General features: G+C 36.5%; 1 long non-coding RNA gene across 4 annotated transcripts; it reads left to right on the top strand.

Annotated features, from left to right (window-relative positions):
* Positions 1 to 2,347: 2,347 nt before the first annotated feature.
* LOC118492319 lies at positions 2,348 to 6,778 on the top strand. Of its 4 annotated transcripts, XR_004893192.1 has the most exons (4): positions 2,348 to 2,546; positions 2,628 to 5,797; positions 5,974 to 6,090; positions 6,563 to 6,778. It is a non-coding gene; the product is annotated as an uncharacterized LOC118492319 (long non-coding RNA). The 4 variants fall into 4 exon arrangements; XR_004893191.1 differs by having other exon boundaries at positions 5,979 to 6,778; XR_004893190.1 differs by having other exon boundaries at positions 5,974 to 6,778.
* Positions 6,779 to 11,748: the final 4,970 nt, after the last annotated feature.

Raw genomic sequence — 11,748 nt, 5'->3', positions numbered from 1 at the left:
CCCTTTACTTTTTTGCTCATTGTTTGATTATAGATATAGCTCGATATCCTGAGCTATATCCTCAAAACTGTTTTTGCAAACAACCCAAGCAAGATATTTTCGATACACATTCTTAGCACACTAACTTACAAAACTAATTTGATCACTTAATTGCTTAGGTAATTTTTGACCAAAACAGGTATGATTAGAGAGGTAATGTTTCCAAGATGGTTAGCCAATGTGGTTGTTGTTCAAAAAAAGAACGGAAAGTGGAGGATATGTGTCGACTTTACTGATTTAAACAAGGCATGTCCCAAGGATCCTTTCCCTTTACCCCACATTGACTCCATGGTGGATGCTACAGCGGGTCATGAGTTATTAACTTTTATGGATGCTTCATCTGGATTCCAACAAATTCAGATGGAACCATCTGATCAAGAGGATACAGCCTTTATAACCCCTACTGGTATCTATTGTTATATTGCTATCCCCTTTGGACTAAGAAATGCAGGTGCTACATACCAAAGGCTAGTAAATATGATGTTTAAAGAACAAATTGGACACACAATGGAGGTCTATATTGATGACATGGTGGTTAAGTCCAAGAGAGCTGAGGATCACCTTAGAGATTTGGATGAAGCATTTGATATCCTTGATAGATACAACATGAAGTTGAATCCTTCCAAATGCCAATTTGGAGTAAAAGCTTGCAAACTCTTAGGTTACATGGTGACAAAAAGAGGGATAGAGGCAAGTCCAGAACAAATCAAGGCCATTGTGAACATCAAGTCTCCTGCCAATGCTAAGGATGTGCAAAGGTTGACAGGGAGGATCGCAGCCTTGAACAGATTCATCTCAAAGTCATCAGAGAAATGCAAAGAATTCTATGACATCCTGAGAAATAATAAAAAGTTTGAGTGGACTAAAAAGCATGAGAATGCCCTCAAGCACTACAAAAAAAGCCATTTAGTGGCACACATTTTTAATGGCATTTAGCTTTTGTGCTACTAATAAAGGCTTTTATGGCACTTTGCGTATGCCATGTTTGTTTAACACACAATTTTAGTGGCATTTAGCATTTGTGCTACTAATTTGTGTTTTTAATTGCACTTTACGTGTGCCACTGTAGATTTCGAGTGGTTATTTTGAAAATTACCCTCTCACACCATATACATAACATAATTGGAATATGGAACTATAGAGCTCTGAACCATGAACCAAATAGAATATTTCTTTAGGCAAAAGATCAAATACAAATAATCTTAACATACTAAACATACAAATTGAAGGAAAACCCAAAAAGACAAGGTGACATTTTTGTAATTACCACCAACTATCAAAGTTACAACCAAAAATACCTAAAAAAACACAATTTTTTTTAAACATTTTTTATTAAAAAATCGCTACATTTCGTTAGCAAAAAAAAAAAAAAAAAAAAAAAAATTTGCTGCTACTAAAAGTAGCGATTTTTTAATAAAAAATGTTAAAAAAATAAAATAAAATAATTTGTGTGTTTTTTTTATTTTTTTAGATTTTTTAGGTTTTTTGGGGGTTTAGTTTTTAGCATTTTAGCTTGGGTGGGGGGGGGTTAGGTTTTTTTAGGTTTTTTTTTTTTTTTTTGGGGGGGGTTAGGTTTTTTTTTAGGTTTTTTGGGGGGTTTAGTTTTTAGCATTTTAGCTTGGGTGGGTGGGGGGGGGGGTTAGGTTTTTTTTTAGGTTTTTGGGGGTGGGGGGGGGGGGGTTAGGTTTTTTTTAGGTTTTTGGGGGGTGGGGGGTTTAGGTTTTTTTTGGGGATGGGGGGAGTGGTTAGGTTTTTTTAGAGGTATTTGTAGAGTAACTTTGATAGTTATTGATAATTACAAAAATGCCACCTTGTCTTTTTGAGTTTTTCTTCAATTTATATGTTTAGTATGTTAAGATTATTTGTACAAGAACTTTACCCTATTTCTTTAACCTACAAGATGACTTATTAACTCTTTTCATCCCTAAGTTTTTTCGTGTTTTTTGAAAACACTAACAGAAAAAAGAGTTCTATTGAAGGACATTACTAAAAAAAATCCTATGTAAGTCTATATCAATTTTATAGAAAAACAACAATCTTACCATTTTAAACATTTATTTATACTGTGTACTTTATATAAATAAAAAATATATAAGTAAAAGTTTTAAAAATTCATTTTTATAAAATATCTTATACTTTTTACAATTTTTATTTTAGTTCTTTTAAATTATTTTTAAATATTTATTTCTTTATATATCTTTTTAACTTAAATCTAACTTAATAATTAAAATTTTACTTCCCTCTCGTTATTTTATAGATTCCCTCCTATATCTAAATTTTTTACACCCAAAAATTTATATTCCCTCCCTCAACTGATTCTAGAATCCAAACCCTAACCATGCCCCTCCCTCCCCATTCAACACCTTCTCTCTAATAATGGTTGTGTCTGGCTTCTTTGATGTTGAAACCATAGTCGGAAAGTTTTTCACTTTTACTGATTGGAAGTTCGTTGTTCACAAAATCCCCACACAATCTCACCACATTATGCTTCAATCCATCAAGTTCGGGTATATATGAATTGCTCTTAGTTTTTTTCTCCATTTTTTCCCTTAACTTCTTTGTTATTATTGATTTAGTTGTAATCGTAGAGATCAACGACGATAACGGCGGTGACAGAGGAGCATTGGATTTCGTGTCGAGTCTACCTAAACAAAAGGGAGTGTGATTACTTTGCTTTGGCTGCCAGGTTACGAGTCCTATGTTTTGGCTGCCAGGTTACTTCAGTTGCTAGTTGCAACCGACCACATAAGCTTGTTTTCTTTAAAAGATAAAATGTGTGGTTAGGATAATTGCTCACATGTTTGTTTTGGGATTATGTTGAATTTAAACTTTAACAGTAAAATTGATGGCTTGAGTAGTTATCCTAACTACACAGTAACCACCAGATCCAGCTTTAATCTCACCATAATCACTTTATAATCACTTTGCAATGCACAGTGCACTAATTCGTATATGATTTGCATTAACATTCAACTTGAACCCCAGTTTTTGATTGGTTAACTGTCCCTGTCTCCCTACCCGACCTTACTTGCTCTTTTGCCTGGCTTACATTCAAGAGTTAGGATTAGATAATTTTCTGCAACAAAGTGATTAAAGGTAGAGATAGGTATTTTTACAATTAAATTCAGAATTAATTTCTTTCTAGAAGTTTCTTACGTGTTGGATTTCATTCGAATTTGCAGCGGATAAATGAGAGTATTGCATATCAGAATTCATGATGATGAACGATTTAGAAAACTCAAATATGAATGTGATAAGTGAGAACGATTGAACACAAGAGAATGGACAGAAAACTTATGGAAATAATCTGTCTTGGTACCGGACAAGTCATATATATACATTAGATTATGGCGGTTAATTTTTGGCGGCAATAACTGTCAAATGACAGTTTAAACATTACCCGCTAATGTTCTTGATCCGCACATAATACTTGACCCATACATAATACATAATACGAATGTAACATACTTAATACATAACCATAATAATAATAAAGTTTAATTAACTTGACTAACACCCTCCCGTAAACTTGATTATGGTTTCATCATGACACTCTTGTTGGCTTCATCGACCGTTTTTCGTGCTTCACTGAAGTTGAATCTACGCCTTTTCTTGTGAATATTCCATGACCCATTCCAACTGTTTCTTGTGAACAAAGCATAATGCTCAGTTGCACTATCATTCGGTGATAAATCAGCATCAGCACTTTTGCTTTTTCTTGATCTTTCGTATCCAGCCATGGTGGTTCCTTCTTGTTCCAGCATTTCCTTGTCTTGTGCCTTCTTTTGTACCGACTTGAACTTGTAATAAAATACTAGAACATCTAAATACATCGCATAGATAATTCTAATAAAATCCCCATCTTGATATTCGAAACCAAGATCTTTTGCTATAGCTGGCCATAAATTATCCATTGTGACACCTTGATAGCCTCCATCCTTTTCGACCATAATGTACAGACTAAGCAAATCTATCTTCCTTCCATCATCGAACTGTGGTGGTATTGCTCGTGAAGTTATTTCCATCTTTTCTTTTAAGAACCAACCCACCATAGTTTCAAATTTTATCTCTGAATCATGCTTGTACTTAAACACGAAATCCCGATCATCAATCATATCTAACAGAGCTTGACAGTCAGAGAATTCTTTGAATTCTAACGCCCTTATGATCATAAGACTCCAATCAAATTCATATTCATTCGAAACATTTAATGTTTCGAAGTATGAATTTAAGTAGTCTTGTTTATATCTTTCGTTCACATCGTTCAGGTTTAAGACTTTCTGTCTTTCTTTCAGCCCTAATTCTTCTTCTTTTGACAAACTAGAAACATCACTTATGGTGTTTAACACGGGTGTAGAAAACATCGGGTAGATTCTACAAGTATCACCGCTTTTCTTGACAGTGAAACCTTGTAACGTTAATTGATTCATGCTTAGAACATTTCTGTTCAATTCGGGGGTATAAAAAACACTTTGTATCTTTACAGTTTCGTTGTTAGATTTAACATCTACATTCCCTATACCCCGGATGAACAAGAAATCATTTTCACCGTTTTTCGTATCAACACCAATTAAATGCTTAATCCTTTTAAAGACATTAATATTACCGGCGTAATGATGAGAGAACGAGTAACTGACATACCATATGTCATTCCACTGGCCACCATCCGTGCCAGTAACGATCATTTCACCCCGATCTCCTGCATCTATCCCTTGTTTTTGGATTCCGGTGTTAACCGCTTGATTAACTAATTGTGTTGCTTCGTCGTTTTCTTTTGATTTGCAGCAATAAATCTGATGCCCTGGCCGGTGACAATAGAAACATAATTTCACCCTTCGTTTGTTTTTCACTCCTTCATGTTGTTCGTCATTACAGTGTTGGCATGGTAGTGTTGTAGAAGATATTCTGATTTCTGCAGGGATTCTTGATGCGGCTCTGATACCACTTTGTTGGATTTCATTCGAATTTGCAGCGGATAAATGAGAGTATTGCATATCAGAATTCATGATGATGAACGATTTAGAAAACTCGAATATGAATGTGATAAGTGAGAACGATTGAACACAAGAGAATGGACAGACAACTTGTGGAAATAATCTGTCTTGGTACCGGACTTGGTTACCGGACAAGTCATATATATACATTAGATTATGGCGGTTAATTTTTGGCGGCAATAACTGTCAAATGACAGTTTAAACATTACCCGCTAATGTTCTTGATCCGCACATAATACTTGACCCACACATAATACATAATACGAATGTAACATACTTAATACATAACCATAATAATAATAAAGTTTAATTAACTTGACTAACATTACGTGCTTCTTAATTTTTGGCTATTTTGACTCTAAAAGATAAGAAATATTGGAGTTTCGTCCCTTTTAGACCTGGCAAACGGGTCGGGTCATGTGTCAAAACGGGTTCGGGTCAAAACGGGTCAATTAAAAAAGTGTTGTTTTGGTTCGGGTCGAAACTGGTTTGGGTCGGAATGGGTTCGGGTCAGAACGGGTTTCGGGTCGGGTTGGTTAAAAAATGTTTTTTTTTCAGCCCAAGATTGCAACCAATGGTGGATTATTTGATTGTTCTTGGGAGATTACTGGAGAAGAAGCAGAGTTATTCAGGGAAAAACGGACTTGCTCGCAGGTTGAAGAAGATGCTTGTCGAACTTAACGAATATGATGATCATGCCCGTCACATTTCTAGAACCTTCAATTTAAAAGAAGCTCTTTAGTTTCTGCCTTGTCACACAACTGGTTAGTAATCATGTACATTAGTAAAAAAAGAAGCATTTTTTTTCAGCCCAAGATTGCCCGTTAGTAATCATGTACAAAGTAGCATTTTTTATTAAAAAAAAGTTGCTTTGTTGTATGTTAATAATCACATATGAAACCTGCTTTAATGCTACTATTTTCTATATGTGTTGCTGAAGCTCAGTATTTGGGGTGATATGCTGCATACTATAGAAGATCAAGTCTTTTTTACTTATGCTTGACGAGATGAGTTTCCTGCACTCCCAGTAGTAGTTGCTGATTATTTCGTACCTCAGGTATGTGCTCACATGTCATAGTATTTCAGTTGAAGCTCTAGTATAAAAATCAACCACATAAATAAAATCTATTGTAAACGTCAAAGTTTCGTATTAGTACACATAATCTTATTCTGTTATAGTTGTATACCTGGTTAAAGCTCTCCCGACTTCAAACATAACCTGTTATTTATGTATCAATTTATTGTTTAACCGTTATGAGCCTCTTTTCATATGGCTTTATTGACAGACCATTGAAGCCATATTTCCCTTTTACTGGCCCAAACTAAATAATTCAGCTCAGTTTGCATCTTATATGGTTTTTAACTGTCACTTGAATATAGTGTACTTCAAGAAAGCCTATAAACACTTTGACCATTCATTTTGAGTGTGTGACAAAAAAGACTATCTTATGTTGATCTTATGTAAATATTTGTCTCTTCATTGTAAAGTGTTCTCGACTTTGATCTTGGTTCCTTTTTGACCATTGAAGAAGGTATCTTTGTACTCAAAGCTAAACCTGGTGACACTCATCTTGGTGGTGAGGATTTTGACAACATAATGGTTAAAGAATGAAGTTTCTAGCTTTCATTCAAAAAATTGTTTGTTGTGTTTCAAATGTTTGATATTTAGAATTAGTTTTGACTCTTTAGAAATTTGTTTGTAAACCTTTGCAATGTTTGGAAGACAGATTCAATTTTTAATTGAAGTGATATGTTATGATTTTTACGTTATATATTTTATTATATATTGTAAATTAATCATATTAAATATTTAATTTGATGCGATTATTGTGACATAAATTATGTGCCGCTAAAAGCTCAAAAGTTTGTAGTGGCAGACAAAAAAGTGCTACTAAAAGCTTAACAACTTTGTGCGGCAGATCCAAAAAGTGCCACTAAAAGGCTTTAGCGTCAGCGCTTCTAGTGTCACTTTTTTTGTGTGCCGCACATTCTTACAAGGGTCTTTAGTGGCACTTCTATGTCTTTTTGTGGCACTTTTTGTGTGTCACTACATGACATTTTTTTTGTAGTGAAGGCTCTTAAGGATCACCTATCCTCAGCTCCAGCTTTAATGAAACCAAAAAATGGGGAGATATTATCCTTATACCTAGCAGTTTCTACTAAGGCGGTAAGTGCGGTCCTTGTTAAGGATCATGAAGGTACTCAACATCCAGTATACTATGTAAGTAAAAGTCTACTTGATGCTGAGTCCAAGTATTCTCATTTAGAAAAACTTATTCTTGCTTTAATCATAGCATCTACTAAATTACATCATTATTTTGAGACTCATCTTATTATTGTTAAGACTAACTTTCCTATCAAGAATGCTCTCAGAAAACCTAAAATATCAGGAGAGATGGCAAAGTGGGCAGTCAAGCTTAGTGCATATGATATTAAATATGAACCAAGAACTGCCATTAAATCTCAAGCCTTGGCTGATTTAAGTGGTGATCTACAAAGGGAAGCTGAATTGGAAGTTCAACAACTTGATGAGATTAAGGATCCTTGGAAACTCTTCACAGATGGGGCTTCAAATGACAAGGGAACTGGACTAGGCATACTACTAAAATCGCCACAGGGGGACATTATACCCCACTCAATTGCTTATGAGTTTCAAACTACTAATAATGAGGCTGAGTATGAGGCCTTAATAGCTGGTTTGCAAATTGCGAAGCACATGAGGATCAGGTATCTTGAGGTACATGTAGATTATTTGCTAATTACTAACCATTATAATGGTTCTTATGCTATTAAAGGTGAAAGGCTAATAAAATATCTTAAGATAGTCAAGAAATTGGCAGACTCTTTTGCTTCTTTTAGTTTGACACAGGTACCCAGGGAAGAAAATGAAGAAGCTGATGCTTTAGCCAACCTTGGATCATCATTGAAGATTCCAGAGGATGTTAAGATTTCTATTATCCACATCTTAGCTCCTGCTATTGAGGATCACACAGCTATGGAGATAGTGGAGGATTCTGCAATTATACCTAGTGATGGCTCACAGTCAAAGTCAGGATCATGGATCCTTCCAATCCTGAGATACATACAACATGGAGAGATTCCTACTGGAGAAAATCCTAGAGCTTTCAAAGTCAAGGTATCCCAGTTGACAATACTAAACAATATCTTATATAAAAGATCTCTTGCAGGTCCATATCTAAGGTGCATCGAGGATCCAAAAATTCAAGATGTTCTGAAGGATTTTCATGAAGGAGATTGTGGAAACCACACTGGGGGGCAGAGCACTATTCTCAAGGATCCTTAGAACAGGATATTATTGGCCTACCCTGAAGAAGGATGCTATGGAATATGCAAAGAAAATTTGATGCTTGTCAAAGACATAGCAATATCCTTCATCAACCAGCGGAGCTCCTGCATCCTATATCCTCTTCCTGGCCATTCATGAGATGGGGAATGGATATAGTTGGCAAACTTCCCAAGGCACTAGGAGGGAAAGTGTTTATGCTTGCTATGACTGATTACTTTTCCAAATGGATAGAAGCTGAGGCCTTTGCACAAGTCAGAGAAAAGGAATTGATATCTTTTATTAAAAGAAACATCATTACTAGATTTGGCATACCTTCTGAAATTGTTTGTGACAATGGATCCCAATTCATTGGGAGTAGAACTACTAACTTTTGTGACAACTGGGGGATTAGGATGATAACATCAACACCAGTCCACCCACAAGCTAATGGTTAAGCAGAATCATCCAACAAGATCATCATCAACAACTTGAAAAAGAAACTTGGATCCAAGAAGGGAAAATGGGCAGAAGAACTACCTTATGTGTTATGGACTGATAGAACAACTACCAAGAATGCTACTGGCCAAACTCCATTCTCTTTGGTGTTTGGAGTTAAATCTGTGATCCCTACAGAGATGGTAGTATCTACTGCAAGAACAAGCATCCGTGATCCAGAATGAAATTCTGAAAACTTGGTTCAAGATTTGGATACCATACAAGAACTCAGGGATTTAGCAAGGATAAGATTGGCTAGCTATCAACAAAGGATGGTTGGAGCTTATAACAAGAATGTCAGGATCAGGAAATTTCAAGTTGGTGACATGGTGTTGAGGAAAGCATTCCAAAACACCACAAATCCTGCTGATGGCAAGCTAGCACCAAAGTGGGAAGGCCCCTATCTAATTGAAGCTGAGGCAGGAAAGGGGGCATATCATTTACTAACAATGGAAGGTGATCTTTTACCAAGGGCTTGGAATGCTGTCCATTTGAAAAAGTACTTCATGTAAGAAGGATCCAGGATCCTTAGATATCCTTATACTCAGATCATGTTAAGGATCCTCAGAGGATAAGTGATCCTCATTCTGGTAATGATTTTATTATTATTTCTCTAATTCTTTAATTCATTTGATTATAAGGAGAGGGTATTAGCGTCCTTTATCCTTTTTCATCAAGTTCTGAGTTTTGCAGAAATAGGTGTATTTTTGACAAAGGATCAAGTATTCAGTCAAATCTCCAAAGTCTTTGGGTTTATCCCCAGTTTATGGGCTTGTCGCCAGTTTAAGGTATCTATTACCTTCTACGAATCAGGTTCTTACACCTTCGCCAGTTGCGCACGATTATCCTAGTGCATTTCAAGGTAATGGGACCAGTACCCGCTTTAGGGGCTGACAATTTCATTGTACTGGCTGTATTTAGGTTCCTAAGTATAATGGTAAACGTACCATACATCGCTCCTAAGGTTTCTAATGTTTTCACGTTAGCTAAGGTTCTGGCATATTCATGTCACTAAGTTTGGATAGTCGCCAGTTTGGGCCATACTTCAGTTTACACAAGATCCTTTGGGCTTGTCCCCAGTCTTTGGGCTAGTCCCCAGTCTTTGGGCTTGTCCCCAGTTTATTGGGCTTGTCCCCAGATTGTTGGGCTTGTCCCCAGATACTAATACTTTCTTTGGCAATTGGCTTAGTCCCAAGTGATATGTTATTGCAGGTTTCCAAAGCTAAACAGTTAAGGATCCAGGATCCTAACTTTCTACCAGATTTTATCTTTTGTTGACATAGTTCTAAGTGTTAAGGATATAGAATCCTAACTTGGATTCTCTGGTATGATCCTTATTAACTTTAACTTTATTCTTGGTTTGTTAATTATACCCTTATCCTTTGATAACATGATATATGATCCTTGATCATATAGTGTTTTATCTTTTGACTTAAACAAATTTCAATATACATTTGATATCCTTTCTAACAGTTATAGATCCTAAGATTTTAGAATAGAAATTGACAAATAAATGTATATGAAACAACATTTAAAGATAAAATCAACAATGCAAGAGATAGCCAAAAGTTAAAGTTTTACTTATTTATTAGGTTAACCCTTTAAAAGGTTGTCAAAATTGCCAACCCAAGGGTTCTACCAGCAAAACGTGGCCCGTCCACTTGGGTTGGCAAAGGGTGTCCATACTAAAGGTTCATAAAGTGCAGGAAATAAAAGGCGAGGGGCATCAAAGGCTTCATCCTCCACAAACAGAAGGACCCATCCACCTTTGCTACCCTCCTATTGTCCAAAGGATCAGTGATCCTTAACCCTAACAACTATTGTTCAAAGTAATTACATACCAATTGTTCAAAACACCATAATCACAAAACAAACTACCAAACCATAAAAAATGGGCTCCGGCCACGTCTAAAATTATCCATCATCGCCCATTTGTGCAGCTCACACCTTCTTTGCTTCATCCACCTTCTCATCACCACCTTGACCACTGCCTCCAGCCGCTACATCCACAGGATCCTTAACTCCACTGCTTCCGGCTTCAAAAGCAAGCACCTCCTCAGGTTCATCCTCAATATCTCCGAGTTCAGCTAGCCTCTTCGCCCAAGCCTCTAAGTCCCACTCAGACCTGTCAAAAGAAGAATCAGCAGCTTCTTTGGCCATTTGGAGCTTGATCTTCAGCATGGCGATGGTAGCAGAGAGTTTGGCTCCATCCATGATCTCTATCCTCTCCTTGTTGACTGTGATCTCGGCAAGAAGCAACTCCTTATGCAGAGTATTGTTGTCCTTCTCTAGTGGGGAGATCTTCTTGTCCTTGGCAAGTGCAATCTTTTGGAGGTCTAGGATCTTTTCATTAGCTTCGGCCAGGCATTGGTCTAGGAGGATCTGAACTTAAGCAAATTTTTGCACATAAAGAATTCAACAGTCAGGATCTTCTATCCTCAAAAGGAGTACAATTTCAGGATACAAAATCCTTACCTCAGAGACATAGTCATGAAACTGACGTTCCATCAGAGGCAGCCCTTCAGAGGATTCAATGGGCTTCTTCCTTTTAGTCCCTTTACCCCTGGTGCTCATTGTTTTGGTCAAAAATCACACAAGGATAATGCAACCAAACTCTTATGAAAACGGGGAATGATGCTTGGTTTGAAGAACAAAGTGAAGGATCACTCAAATGTATTATGCACAAGTGACACAAGGATTTGTACGAGGAAAAAGCCCTTGATCAATGATCTCCGGCATAAAAAACCTCGGGTGATGGAAACTACCGATCACCAAACTTCAATATAACAAATAAAGGTTACAACTTTGGATGGTAACGAGCTAAGTACAAGGATCACTATAGTATCGTGTGTCAAAGTGTGTGGGAAATGTGTTGTGTCTTCCGAATGTGGAAGAGAGCTATTTATACAAGTGTGAGTGGCCCTATTTTAGGTA

This window comes from Helianthus annuus, chromosome 5 (genome assembly GCF_002127325.2).
Source record: "Helianthus annuus cultivar XRQ/B chromosome 5, HanXRQr2.0-SUNRISE, whole genome shotgun sequence".
NCBI classification, from domain to species: Eukaryota; Viridiplantae; Streptophyta; class Magnoliopsida; order Asterales; family Asteraceae; genus Helianthus; species Helianthus annuus.
This window is presented reverse-complemented; position numbering and strand designations above follow the sequence as displayed.